Genomic DNA, 13735 nt, shown 5'->3' on the forward strand with positions numbered 1-13735 from the left:
CAGCAAAATGTCTCTCTTCTGTTTTCATTACAGTCAGAGCATGTGAATGTAGCTCCCAGTGTTCATCAATATAATGCACTGTAACTCCGAGTTAATTATGGTTACCCAGCGATGTCCAGTAATCTCCAGTGAGAGCAACATGTGGTACACATTGTAACGCCATCGCTTTTGTAGTCCTCTCATTTTCATACAAGTCATGTATTCTTCTTGTGATGGTGCATCTTGAGGGAGGCTCATACGTGCTGTCATTCGTTGCGATCCTAAGAACGTTCCTCAGACCGACATCTTCGACAATACTAAATGGCCTGCAGTTTGTAGCTATCCACTTCGCTATGTTATTTGTTAGCTTTTCTTGCTTTTGTTTATCTATACTTCTCCCATACGCTGTATCCAATGTAGTCTGCCGAAGCTTCCCTCCACTGTTTGTTTGAGTGGGTGAGTTGCTGGCATCAACGGTGTGTATTGCATTTAAGTGATACTTCAGACTCAAAGTACTCCGGTGATAAGAAAATTCAGCTTTGCAGTGTTTACAAATAACTTTGGTTTTATCAACTGTGCCATCTGGTAGAGATTTAAAATGAAAATGTCCATGTAAGATTTCGGTTCCTTTCTCCATTTTCTGTGAAAACATTTTTAAATAAATAAAATAAAATTTATAAAAAAAAAAAACTGTATTTTTTGTTTATAGCAGATTAGGCACCCCAGCAATAAAAGGGAGTATAATAGCTCAGCAGGGAGACCTTAATGAACGAAGGAGGCCCAAACTTCCAATCCCATCCACTAACTCTCCTGTTAATATAAGCAATATCAGCCCCAATGTACATAAACCCGTCACATCCAGTCCCACAGCGGCGTTGATAGAACCAGTGAATAGCCGCCGGTGAGAAGTGCTTCCTGGTGATAAGAAGTGCTTCCTGCGATGTCTCTGATACTTGCGCGCCGGTCAGCGCGCACGCTGCGGGACCATTCTCATCCAGTCCCACAGCGGCGCCCGCCAGAGAAGAGAAGGGCTGCCCTGCTCGCTGCAACCCACGCGACCAAGGTTTCTCCTCAGCCGCGTAACTAAGTTACCCAGTTCCGGCCAGCGCGCGCTACGGGATCCCACTCACCCAGTCCCACCGCGGCGCAGCTCCCGCTTGTGTTCTAGCTTAGAACACAAGCGGGAGCTGCGCCGCGGTGGGACTGGGTGAGTGGGATCCCGTAGCGCGCGCTGGGCGGAGCTGGGTAACTTAGTTAGAACTTCTAAGTTAATCGCTACCTATCTAACTAAAAACTAAATGCTAAAGAGCAGCTATAAGGGAATCCTATGCCTTTGCTAGGGCTCTGTATAAAAACCAGTACTCACAGAGGTATTGTGAAGATGTCTCAGTCTCAAGAGGTTATGGCGGCTGGCGGCTACCTCATCTCCGGCGGCATCCGGTGGCTTCCTCTTCTCCGGCGGCATCCAGCGGCTTCTCCATCAAGGGGGTCAGATGAATTACTGCTTCCGGCGGCTTCTTCCGGCGCAGCAGCGTTAACGGCGTTAACAATATTATCGCCATTATTGCCTTATGGCGTTAACGTGTTAATAACGCGTTATCTTGCCCAGCACTAATTCAAATATAACATTTCCAATGTGAATAAGAAAATGAATATATCCGAAAAAACGGTCAGATATACATAGGTCAAACAATAAAAACATATTAATAGACATAGGAATCTGGGGGAACCACAAGGCCAGATTGGTCAATACATAAGGTGAAGTAGAAGTAGAGTTGGTTAAGGTGAAGGGGAGGTTCCCCCAAGAGTCACGTACTCATACCATGGCATCCATTTCACCGTCGGAGAGGAAGCTGAGGAAGTGTAAGGCATAAACTCTGTTTCCATAGTAAAATGTAATTTGAATCTTATTGATGACCAAGGTTAGGGGGAGGGGAGGATTGTTTCCAACTTTGGGCTATAGCAGCCCTAGCTGTGATACAAATATGCCCTACCAAATATCTTTGACAGGGTGGTACTTCAGCGGGGAAAATTTGAAATAAAGCTAGGGCTGGAGAAGGGGTTAGCGAGAGATTTAACACCTTATTGATCAGCACAAATATCTCGTACCAGAAATTTTGAAGGGAAGGACATGACCAGAAAATATGGAAAATATGGCCCACTTCTCCACAGTTACGCCAGCAATATTTGGAACAAGATTGCCAAAATGTATGTAGTCTGTCAGGTGTTAAATACAGTCTATTCAGAAGTTTGATATGCATCTCTGTATGATTCAAGCACCTACACATACGATAGGATGAGTTAAAAATCTGTTCCCACTGAGCATCAGACAATTGGTGCCCAGGGAGGAGGTTTACTAATTTGTCCCAAATCTGTAGAGACGTTCTCGTGGATGGGAGAAGAGTCAAAGAATGTAGTCGCAAACTCGGTTGCATCTTAAAAAGGTCTTCTAATGGGAAGTCAGAACTCCCTATATTTTCAATGGATACCCAACCCACAGCAGGCACCCCATTCATCCAATATTTGATCTGGGCCAACATACAGGCCTCCTGGTAAAGAACCAGGTCGGGCATATCCAGCCCTCCTTTCCTACGAGGGAGAATCATTCATGACCGAGCTAGTCTAGGTGGGTGTGTCTTCCACACATAGCTGAATAATATGGAGCGGCACCTGTCCAGATATTTTTTAGGGAAGAGAAAGGGTATAGTTCGATATAGATACATGAGTTTGGGTAGGAGGGTCATTTTAAAATCCGCTAGACGGCCAATCCATGAAATGTCATAAGATAACCAGGACTTAGTCAGATCTAAAAAGCTGTTAATGAGAGGGGGTAAATTAACTTTGAAGACAGAGGAGGTGGATGGTGGGATGTGGATCCCCAAGTACTGAATTGAAGCAGAACCCCAGTTATATGGATATTGTGATTGCAGAGTGCATATTATTGGAGCAGGAATATTAATGGGGAGGACATCTGTTTTTGTCGTATTCATTTTATAGTAAGAAGCTTCACTGAATCTATTCAAAATCTCATGCAGATGCGGGAGAGAGGACAGTGGGTCAGTAACAAATAAAAGGACATCATCCGCAAACAGGCACAATTTGTGCGTGCTATTGCCAATCATCACTCCTGGGAAATCCCCAGTCATCTGGACTTTTTCAGTGAGAGGTTCTATGCCTAAGGTAAATATCAAGGGTGACAGGGGGCAGCCCTGTCGTGTACCATTCATAATTGGGAATACATCAGATAGGAAACCGTTACTAAACACCCATGCAGAGGGGGAGCTGTATAAAGACAATACTGAAGAGAGAATGGGACCACTAAAACCAAACTTTTCTAAAACTGAACGCATATATGTCCAATTCAATCTATCAAATGCCTTCTTCGTGTCTAAGGAGAGTAGAAGAAGGCCATTACTAGGAGAAATAGCATCAATTAAATCAAATACTCTACGGGTGTTGTCGGAGGCCTGTCTACCTGGCATAAACCCAACCTGGTCAGGGTGCACCAGAGATGGCAAATATTAATTTAAGCGAGAAGCGGTAAGTTTAGCGAATATTTTAACATCTCCATTCAAAAGTGCAATGGGCCTATAGTTTTGACAATGCGCTGGGTTTTTACCTGGTTTGGGTATAGTGATAACCTGAGCTTCTAACATATCCTTCGGGAAAGCACCTAGAGATGACACTTCATTATACAGTGATGTTAAGGTAGGCGATAGGTGTTCACTAAGAGCAGCGTAAAACTCATTGATGAAGCCATTGGGACTCGGGGCTTTACTATGTGGAAGTGATTTCATTACCTTGACTACCTTGGGAGGTCCACAGGGCATTTAATAGTTCTAATTGTTCCGCAGTGAGGGAGAGAAGCCTGACGCCAGCTAGGAAGGATTGGATAGAGTCAGGGGTAGGTTGGAAAGTGAGGGGATCAGAAGATAAGTTGTATAAATTTGTATAATATCTGGCAAATTGATTCGCTATATCATACAGATTGGACATCTTATTTCCCTGAGGGGAGATTAAATGTCTGATCCTATTCCTAGCCTGAAGAGCACGATGCTTGCGAGCTAGCATTCTACCCAGTCTATTACCAGTCAAGCAAAATTTTTGCCTCAATCCGTTGAGAGCGAATTGGGTCCTTCTCATAAGGAGTTTCTGGAGCCGACCTCTAATATCATTCAATTCCCTACATAGGGTTTTAGAGGGGTGGAGCTTATTCTAATCCTCAGTCTCTTTGAGTTTAGTCTCCAAGTCCTGTTGATGTTGTACGGCCTGTCTTTTGAGTCTAGCACCTGCTTGAATCGCAGTTCCCCGCACTAACACCTTAAGGGCACACCAAAAAGTCATGATGGAAGTATCTGAGGGAGAATTAGTATCCATAAAGATTGAGACACAATCGATAATTGCTTTTTTAGATATAAGGTCAGATAAAAGATGAGAGGGTAGGCGCCACGGCCTCGGGGGAGTGAATTGGTGAAAAATATTCCATGACCACAGGAGCGGGGCATGATCTGACAGGAAATAGGTAAAATATCTACTTGTTCTGAGTGTTGCAAAGTCCATTTATCGCAAAGTATAATATCTATGCGAGAGTAAGAATTATGAATGTATGTGTTTTTTTATAAAAACTTCACCCACTGTGTGATGAGACAAATAGATTCACGATTTATTGTTCTTATATCTTCCGTCACATGACCATCCTATAATTCAATGTACTGTGTATAGGATGAAAAGAAATAAAACATAGTGTATACTGTTTACAAAAGACACTGTGATCAAAGCATTAAAAGTGCTATAACCAAAATTAGGAAAAAAATCTAGTCCCATCGCAGCACACAAGTCGCAGCATAGTGTAGCGTATGCTATGTGTACACTGTAGTGAATGGGAGCCCAGTGTGCATTTATTCTAATAGGAGCCGATTGTAATGTATACGCAGACGGCAAGCCACTCTGTGTACATATCGCTGTCCCACTACAGAGCACTGCTGTACACAGCAGCAACACTGTAGCGGGACACACCTGTAATTATGCATCTCATCATTACTACAACAGACTTTTTACAACCCTTCTTACTCATACATATATCCTCCTTGACTACTGAACCCAGGACAGGGTGTGATAAGAAATACCAGCTCATAAGACCGACATTGGCATCCCAATGTTTAGAATCCCTAGCCCTCCCTTCCCGCAGCCTAATCCCCCCCGCAGCCTTACTCTACTATCCCTAGTGGTGCCTAAAACCACACACACATACACTCAGCATAAAAATAACCCTCCCCTCTCTGCAGCCTAATCCTCCCTGGGGGTGCTTAACCCTAACCACTCCTCCCCACATCCTAACCCTAAACCTGCCTTCCCTTCAGCCTAACCCTAACCACTCCTCAACACATCCTAACCCTAACTCTCCCTTCCCTTCAGCCTAACCCTAACCACTCCTCCCCACATCCTAACCCTAACTCTCCCTTCCCTTCAGCCTAACCCTAACCACTCCTCCCCACATCCTAACCGTAACCCTGCCTTCCCTTCAGCCTAACCCTAACCACTCCTCCCCACATCCTAACCCTAACTCTCCCTTCCCTTTAGATTAACCCTAACCACTCCTCCCCACATCTTAACCCAAACCACTCCTCCCCACATCCTAACCCTAAACCACCCTTCCCTTTAGATTAACCCTAACCACTCCTCCCCACATCCTAACCCTAACCCTACCTCCCCTTCAGCCTAACCCTAACCACTCCTCCCCACATCCTAACCCTAACTCTCCCTTCCCTTCAGCCTAACCCTAACCACTCCTCCCCACATCCTAACCGTAACCCTGCCTTCCCTAAGCCTAACCCTAACCACTCCTCAACACATCCTAACCCTAACTCTCCCTTCCCTTCAGCCTAACCCTAACCACTCCTCCCCACATCCTAACCCTAACTCTCCCTTCCCTTCAGCCTAACCCTAACCACTCCTCCCCACATCCTAACCGTAACCCTGCCTTCCCTTCAGCCTAACCCTAACCACTCCTCCCCACATCCTAACCCTAACTCTCCCTTCCCTTCAGCCTATCCCTAACCACTCCTCCCCACATCTTAACCCAAACCACTCCTCCCCACATCCTAACCCAAAACCACCCTTCCCTTTAGATTAACCCTAACCACTCCTCCCCACATCCTAACCCTAACCCTACCTCCCCTTCAGCCTAACCCTAACCACTCCTCCCCACATCCTAATCCTAACCCTACCTCCCCTTCAGCCTATCCCTAACCACTTCTCCCCACATCCTAACCCCAACCCTCCCTTCTCTTCAGCCTAACCCTAACCACTCCTCCCCACATCCTAACCCTAATCCTCCCTTCCTTTCAACCTAACCCTAACCCTTCCTAAGCAGCCTAAAGCCTAAACCTAACCCCCCACCCCCCATCCCCAGGCGAAACCACATTCAGGATATCAGCGGTCTAAATTCCGGCATTGGCATTGCAAGTGATGTCAGAGTTCCAGCACTGGCATTTTGGTTGAATGTTTGGATTCGGCACCGGGATTTGGAGCATACTGACCGCATCGCCCAAGACACAATTCACTGTTACACTTTAGGCCAATGGAATAGTGTATATTTTCTAATATTTCCTTGAGTTGGAAAGTACACTGTAATTTAACTAAATGAGTCAACCATGTTATGCAATTGTTTGCTGGAAAGTAACAGTCGTGGGTGATTTTATTTATCTTTCATCTGCAGTGAGAAAGAAGAGGTAAATTGCACAAAAGCTAACACTGTAATTGTAACTGGCGGTGAGCACAGCATGTCCCCTTCAGTCGCCATAGGGTTATATCCCCCTTCGGGTGGCGGTGTGGACCGCCACCCAAGTGGAAATTCCAGTCGGCGGTTGGGATTCCGGCGGGTATTTCACCGGGTGTTGGGATTCCGGTGTCGGTATCCTGACAGCTGGGATCCTAACAGCCAGCAAAATAAATGCTTCCCATTCTCAAAACCACTGAATTTTATCTTAACTTAGTGAACTGCACCCAAAAGAAAAATATCTTTATCTGCTTTTATTGAAAAATTTAGGAACCTGAGTGACTGCTTAATGAAAATACTCCTTATAATCTGGTGGATTTGCAAACTAGGGAACATGCATGAAAAGTATCAATAGCTCTAAAAAGGAATAACTAAACATAAAAAAGGAATATTTGAACATGTTTAATTTTTGCTATTATATTATTTTGACCACAGTCATTACTAAATATATTCAAATTGAAAAATATTTTGGTCACGCTGATCAGAATAATGAGACCCAAATCTGCTACTATAGTGCAGATTTTTTTTCAGAGAGGGATCCCCCAAATCCCCAACTGTCAGCCCCTAATGACACATGAGCCAGCCATAGCCGCACATGTGCATTATACAAAGCAGGAACCTATCACTCTGCTTCCAGCTCTTTGTCGGGATGGGCTCTTATAGAAGACTGTCTACTAGAAAGGGCATAATGCTAAATTTGGGTGAAAATCAACATTTTCATATTGTGAATGCAAAAGAAAATTATTTATTGCATCAGCATTAAAAATGTGGATTGTTATAAATCTGGACCTAAAGGAGAAAGCACTTTCATTATAAGAGATACAGGCAGGGGCAGATTGGGCACAAAAAGCGGCCCTGGAAAAATTTGTAGTAGTGGCCCCACATGGGCAGCACCAGAGGTGTAAGGTGTAGCCATGGGCCATGGCAGCAGCACCCTCCCCCCAAGACTTTCCAGATAGTGGGCATGTCCAGCATCAAGGGGGAAGTTAAAAAGAAATAAAATTAAATATTATGAGCACATTATATGATACACCTTCAGAATTTAGGAAACTATATAATTCTTTAGAAAGATATATTTTCTTGCTTATTACACCAACCGTATTATATGTCAGCCAAGCAGGCAGACAGAGCATACACTAGATCATCTGCAATCACAGGCTAAGTAGCAAAGTAATATTCATATATGCAAATAATTTAGCATCTTATTCATTATGTCTATAAAAAGGACCACATGTCCTCAAACAAAACAGGCCCCGCGGGTGCGTCGGCCCACCGGGAATCTTCCCTGTAAACCCTAAGGCCAATCCGCCTCTGGATACAGGTAAACTCTAAAGGAGAGACAGAGAAAAGAAGGCATAGAGAAAAGCAAGGAGAGAGAAGTAAAGAGAGACTGATTGGTAAGAGAGACAGAGAAACAGACAGGAGAAGAAGGGGGGGGGGGGGGGAGAGACAGGGAGGAGAGTTGGGACAGAAATAGACAGGAGAGAGATGGGGCAGAGTAAGACAGGGATTGAGGGGGAAGGCAGAGAGAGGTAGAGGCAGAGAGATGTTGGAGAGAAAGGGGACAGGAGAGAGAGAGAGAGAGAGAGAGAGAGAGAGAGAGAGAGAGAGAGAGAGAGAGAAATTTGGAAGATACAGTATGAAGAGACATGGGAAGGGTATAGTGCAGGGGTGGGCAATTATTTCAGCTGGGGGGGCCGCTTAACACTTTCAGTGAATATTCGAGGGCCACACACAAGACATCTTGTATATACAATACCGATCACATAAAATGCTGTTAGATTTTTATAAAAAATATTTTTATTATACATTTTACAAGGCAAACAGAATACGAAAATTAACACTGATACAATATAGAAAACAGTAAATGTCTAGGTAGGAGTACAAGGAACAGACATGGAGGAAGTGGAGGAGAAGAGAGAAAACCAAGGACAGTAGAATAACAAACACTCAAGCCTTCGTACAATCAAAGTGAGTGTCAGTTTAAAAAAAAAAAAAAAAAACAATAATCAAAAGTGGAATCAACAATTATATAAAAGAGTCAGTGAGATGACTGAAACCTATGATGCACATTAACCAGAGAAGCGAAGTCAGGCATCATCTCTGTTGTCGCAATCCGGAGCACAGCTGCAAGGTGCTCACAGAGCCAGCCCTAACCAATATGATGCCCTAGGCAAGATTTTGGCTGGTGCCCCCTAGCACCACCACTGGTTCCGCCTCTGACCTTGCACCTCTTTCCCAGCACCATCACCCCTCACCCATAGCAGTCCTTATTTTGGTGTTTGTACCCCCTATATTTTAAATAGGAACAGTTTGCACATTTGGCGCACAGCCCAAAAAGGGGCATCTTCTTTCTGGGAAGGGGCATGGCCACACAATAGTAACCCCAATTCCAATTACGCCACACAGTACTGCAACTTCATTCACATTTGATCATGCGATAGTGTTCATAATTCATATTACATCCCACAGTAGTATCACTTTACCTTATAAACGTTAGTACTCACAGTAGAGCCCCTTATTCACATTACACCACACCCTATTGCTCTTTATTCACATTACATCACACCCTATTGCTCTTTATTCAAATTAGACGACACAGTAGTCCCCTTTCTATACGCAACACCACATAGAAGAACACCTTATACACATAATGCCATACATTAGTAATGCATTTATACACATAATGCCACACAGTAATGCCCCTTACACATATGAGACACATTATTAATGTCCTTATAAACATAATGCACCTTACACATTATGACAACCTTTATTAATGCCCTTTTACACATAATGTCCCTTACACATAAGCCGCACCTTATTAATGCCCTTATACACATAATGACACACATAGTGCCCCCTACACACTTGCTGCACATTATTAGTGCCTCTATACACATAATGACACACATACAGTAGTACCCTTTTACACATATGCCGCACATTATTAATGCCCTTATACACATAATGACATGCATAGTGCCCCTTACACATATGTTTCACATTATTAATGCATTTTTACATGACACACATAATGCTCCTTACACATATTCTGAACACTACTGCACAACCAACCCACTCACATGCACACAGCAATCACACTGCCACTAACACTGTGACCTCTGCCTCTGCTTGGATACAGATGTGTCCTCATAAATATTGCCTCAATGCTAACATCTGGCACCTTTTTTTTTAATGAAAATGCATCTTATTTGCATTGCTATGTGGCTAGGATGCACAAGCAGCTTCTGCTGATTAAACTGATATGCAGCATGCCTATATACTGTGTGAGACTGTGGCAGTATCTGCATATGAAATGCTTCACACAGAATATAGGCATGCCACATATCATTTTAATCAGCAGAAGCTGCTGATGCCCCTAGGCATATCAAATGCCCTAGGCAATTGCCCAGTTTACCTATGCCTAAGACTGGCTCTGGGTGCTCATCATTCATGGAAGATCTGTGTTTTGACTTGTTAAATTTCATCACAGAAAATGCCTGCTTGCATATGTAGGTTGAACCAAATAGCACAAGCATCTTCCGTGCATGGGCCTTGATCTTTGGAAAGTTTTGACCATAGAGAGAGGCATAAAACCGTCGAAGAGGTTCTGATTTGAAATGCTCTTTAAGAAAAGCATCACACTGCAGGTCTATAAGCTCAAGTTGAAGGTCACAAGGAGCATTGTCGACATCAAATGTGATAGGTGAGGAGACCAAAGATAAATCTTTTTTTATTGTTTTTAAATCATTGAATCTCCGTGAAAACTCCCCATGTAAATCGAGTATTGATGATGCGTATTTTTCCAGATTTTTATCTAAACCAGTAACTTGCTGCAAAGAGTAGAAATGAGTGAAGTTTGTTTCCTAAATGACGGGAGAAATAACACCATAACACCAACAGCAAATGCGAAATCAGATAGCCAATCCTTAGTTTTCAGCTGGGGAAAATCAGATTCTTTTCCTTTCATGTTTAGAAACACACCAATGTGCTCTCTCAGCTCCCACACTGTTTTCAAAACATTCCCCAGGCTAAGCCATCTCACATTGGTATGATACAGGATATCTGTGTGCTCAGCTTCAGTCTCCTCTAGCAGAGCTACAAATTGTCTGTGATTTAATCCTCTTGCGCGAATGCAACTGACCACTTTTATAACAGTGTCCACAACGTTGCTTAATTTTAAAACACTTTTACAAAGGACCTCTTGATGTATGATGCAACGTAGAAAGACCATTTTGTGTTCTGGATTCTTTTCTCTGACTTGGGCACTCATTCCGAGTTGATCGCACCAAGCAACTTTTTGCTGCTGGTGCGATCAACTAATCTCCGCCTATGGGGAAGTGTATTTTAGCTTAGCAGGGCTGCAATCCCTTGTGCACCCCTGCTTAGCTAAAAAAGTTTTGTGCAAGTTAAGAGTAAGGCTGGAGCTACTTACCCTGTGCGACGGATCCAGCGACGTAGGTCCCGGCTTTGACGTCAGACATCCGCCCTCCATTCACCTGGACACGCCTGCATTCGGCCGGCCACTCCCCAAAAACGGCATCCCATGGTGAGTATCCGCCCCGGAACGCCTCTCCTCTGTCAATCTTCTTGCGGTCGCCGCTGTGACCGTTTTCTTCGTAGTCAGCGTTGTTGCCCGGCGACTGCAGTCACCAGGCAACGACGCATGTGCGCATTACAGCCCCCATGCGTGCGCAGTAGTGACCCGGTCGCAGCTGTGCAAACTAAAGCACGCTGCGATCGGGTCGGAATGACCCCCTTGGTCTTGAATTCTTTTAAGCAATCCAATATTTTTTCCTGTTAGATTGGGGCTTCCTTCAGTTGTCACACCAGCCAATTTTTCCCACTGCACTCCAAATTTGGACACTCACTGATTTACAGACTCCAATAAATCCTTTCCAGTTGTTGTATCTTTCATGGACTGCATTAATGCCAGTTCTTTTGCAATGTCAAAATTTTCATTGATACCTCAAATGAAAATTATCAAGTGGGCTGTGTCTTTGACTACACAACTTTCATCCAGTGCTAAAGCAAAATATGACATTGTTCACTTTCTATTTTAATTGCAGTTACATATTCTCGGATATGTCCTTGATGCACCTCACAACAGTTCGCCGTGACAAGCTAATGTTTTCAAACAGTTTTCTTGTCTGGGCACAATATTGCGGCAGAGTCAACCGAACATTCCTTTATAAATTTTCCTTCAGTGAACGGCTTACTGTTCTTGGTGATTTTGTGTGCTATTAAATTATTAATTAGCTCACCTTTGTAATTCCATCCTGTGCAGATAACAATTTTGGGGAAAATGTTTGCTCTTTTTGCATTCGTGCAACCATCCCATTGGCTTTCTCCGATTTGTCTTCAGCAGATACATTTTTATACTTCAAAGCATGCTTTGTCTCGAAATGGCGATTTAAATTATATTCTTTGAATACTGCCACAGATTCTTTACAAACTAAGCACACTGCTTTTTCACAAACAAGGTAAAAAAAATATTTAGGAGTCCATGCTTTGTTGAATGTTCTGCATTCACTGTCTATCTTTCTTTTCTTTGTGAAACTCATTTCTTAGTCTGTTGATATTTTAAATGAAAATCAAAATTTAGGCAAAAAATATAAACAAGACTCCCACACTCAGTGGTTCGCATTACTGACATCTGTATGATGTTTTTATGTTCTCCCATGTTTGTATGGCTTTCCTCCCACACCACAAACATATACTAGCAGGTGTTGTGGAATTCATACTGTAAGCGCCAAAAAGGCGGGACTAATATGAATGACAAATATTTGCAGGAGTAAGTCCTGGGCTGCTCACAGTCTGCACAAAGTGGGGTTTTGCAGCTCAGCGTATACACGCGATCGCACACTTGCACGGGCGAATTAACACTCCCCCTGGGGGCGGCGACTATCCGAACGCAGGACAGCAAAATTAGCAGCACAGCGATCAGGTCTGAATCACCCCCTTAGTCAGCAGTTGCAGCAAGATGCAAATGCAGCCAACTCAAAATAAGACCCGTTACAGTTATATACTAGTATATAACGATAAAAACATAGTATATATAACTATAAAAGCACACACCACAATATACATTACACTGCATATGTAATTTTTTACAGGCAAAATACAAATGTCTAAAAACCACATTAATCCAGTAATATAAAAAAAGAAAAAACAGTGCTGAAAACAAACAAACAGCATCCTGTACAATGCTGTTATCAATCATATCAGTGCCGTAACTAGGCATTTTAGCGCTGTGTGCAAGAAACAGCATTGGCGCCCCCACCCGTTATGTAATATATGGGCAGTGCGCGCCGTAGGCGCATTCAAAAAAATTAGAGGGTGGCTTCGTAGGGAAGGGGTGTGGCCACAAAATAATACCAATTTTTACTACGGTGCACAGTAGTCTCCATTATTCAAATTACGCCGAACAGTAGAGCCACTACACCAGGTAGAGCCCCTTTTACACATTATGGCAGACAGCGTCCCCTTTTTACACATTATGGCAGACAGCGTCCACTTTTTACACATTACGGAAGACAGCGTCCCCTTTTTACACATTACGGCAGACAGCGTCCCCTTTTTACACATTATGGCAGACAGCGTCCCCTTTTTACACATTACGGCAGACAGCGTCCCCTTTTTACACATTATGGAAGACAGCATCCCCTTTTTACACATTACGGAAGACAGCGTCCCCCTTTTTACACATTACGTCAGACAGCGTCCCCTTTTACACATTACGGCAGACAGCGTCCCCTTTTTACACATTACGGCAGACAGCGTCCCCCTTTTTGCACATTATGGCAGACAGCGTCCCCTTTTTACACATTACGGCAGACAGCGTCCCCTTTTTACACATTACAATAACATAGTCCCCTTTTTTACACATTACAGTAACAGAGTCCTCCTTTTTAACCATTAAGCAGGCAGAGGTGATTTTGTGTGTGTGTGTGTGTGTGTGTGTGTGTGTGTGTG

The sequence above is a fragment of the Pseudophryne corroboree genome, chromosome 2 (genome assembly GCF_028390025.1).
Source record: "Pseudophryne corroboree isolate aPseCor3 chromosome 2, aPseCor3.hap2, whole genome shotgun sequence".
Classification (NCBI taxonomy): domain Eukaryota; kingdom Metazoa; phylum Chordata; class Amphibia; order Anura; family Myobatrachidae; genus Pseudophryne; species Pseudophryne corroboree.